This window comes from Pongo pygmaeus, chromosome 4 (assembly GCF_028885625.2).
Source record: "Pongo pygmaeus isolate AG05252 chromosome 4, NHGRI_mPonPyg2-v2.0_pri, whole genome shotgun sequence".
NCBI classification, from domain to species: domain Eukaryota; kingdom Metazoa; phylum Chordata; class Mammalia; order Primates; family Hominidae; genus Pongo; species Pongo pygmaeus.
The window spans coordinates 138,779,477-138,781,157 of NC_072377.2; the positions used below are offsets into that span (position 1 = coordinate 138,779,477).

Consider the following 1,681-nt stretch of genomic DNA (forward strand, 5'->3'; position numbering starts at 1 on the left):
TTGAACTGACACCTATAGAACATTGCACCCAATAATTACAGAATTATTTTTAAGTTCAAAAATTTACTATATGTTGGCATATAAAACAAATCAATAAATTTCAAAGGAATGAAATAATACAGAGGGATTCTCTGACCACACTCTAATTAAGCTAAATATTAATTTCAAAATTTCCCATGGGCTTGGAAACTGAGAATTACATTTCTAAATAACTCATGGAATAAAGTAGATATCATATTGGAAATTGGAAAAAAACTTACTAAATAACACTAAATAATAGTACATACAAAAGCATGTGATACGGCTAAAGCTGTGCTTAGAAGTAAATTTATGCACTTAAAATACTTTGCCTTTCGCTGCCTGACCACGGCCATCATGGGTCACGTGCATGCTCCCTGGAGGGGCTCTGCCCTATTGCCGCAGCATCCCCACTCAGCTGAAGTTGATATCTGATGACATGAAGGAGCAGATTTACAAACTGGCCAAAAAGGCCCTGACTCCCTCACAGATCAGTGTGATCCTGAGAGACGCACATGTGTTGCACAAGTACGCTTTCTGACAGGCAATGAAATCTTAAGAATTCTTAAGTCCAAGGGACTTGCTCTTGATCTCCCTGATGATCTGTGCCATTTAATTAAGAAAGCAGTTGCTATTTGAAAGCATCTCGAACAAAACAGAAAGGATAAGGATGCTAAAGTATGTCTGATTCTGACAGAGAGCCGGATTCACCATTTGGCTAGATATTATAAGACTAAGCGAATCCTTCCTCCCAATTGGAAATATGAATCATCAACAGACAGCCTCTGCCCTGCTCACATAAATTTGTCTATGTACTCAAGCAGTAAAATGATTGTTTAACTAAAAACAAATTAATAAATAAAATGCTTCTGAGAAAAGAACAATGGCTGATAATCAATGATTTAAATTGGAAAATAAACAGAATCTAAGGACATTAGAAGAAAAAAAAGATAGGAACAGACATTAATACCATAGCAAACAAATATACACTAGAGAAAATCACTTCATTGAAAAGGCAATTTAATAAATTATTGGTATAAAAAATTAGAAAAAACACAAGTTACTAAGTTCAAGAATGAAAAAGGGCTAAGGATGCTGGCTCGTGCCTGTAATCGCAGCTACTTGGGAGGCTCAGGCAGAAGGCTCAGACGGGATGATAGCTTGAGACTAGGAGCTTAAGACCAGCCTGGGCAACATAGTGAACCCATATCTAAAAGAAATAAGAAAAAAAAATCTGGGCATGGTAACATGTGCCTGTAGTCCCAGCTACTTGGGAGGCTGAGGCAGGAGGATCACTTGAGCCCAGGAGTTTGAGGCTGCAGTGAGCTATGATAGTGCCACTGCACTCTAGCCTGGGTGACAGAGCAGGAAGTGGGGGAAGAGCTTCACTAGAATCTTATCAACTTTTACAAAATAGTAAGAGGGTGTCAAAAACAACTATATACTGATAAATTTTCAATTTTAAGTGAAATGTCTGTAGATTACATAGTTACATCTCTCATTTATTCCTGATATTGTTAAACTGTGTTTCTCTATTTCTTGACCAGTTTAGTAAGTTTATCTTTTTTTTTTTTTTTTTCTTGTGACGGAGTTTCACTCTGTCACCCAGGCTGGAGTGTGATCTCGGCTCAACACAACCGCCACCTCCCGGGTTCAAGCAATT

The 1,681-nt window shown here is 37.7% G+C and overlaps 1 pseudogene; it reads left to right on the forward strand.

Moving 5' to 3' along the window:
- Window positions 1-375: 375 nt before the first annotated feature.
- On the forward strand, window positions 376-858 carry LOC129036247 (small ribosomal subunit protein uS15-like; annotated as a pseudogene).
- Window positions 859-1,681: the final 823 nt, after the last annotated feature.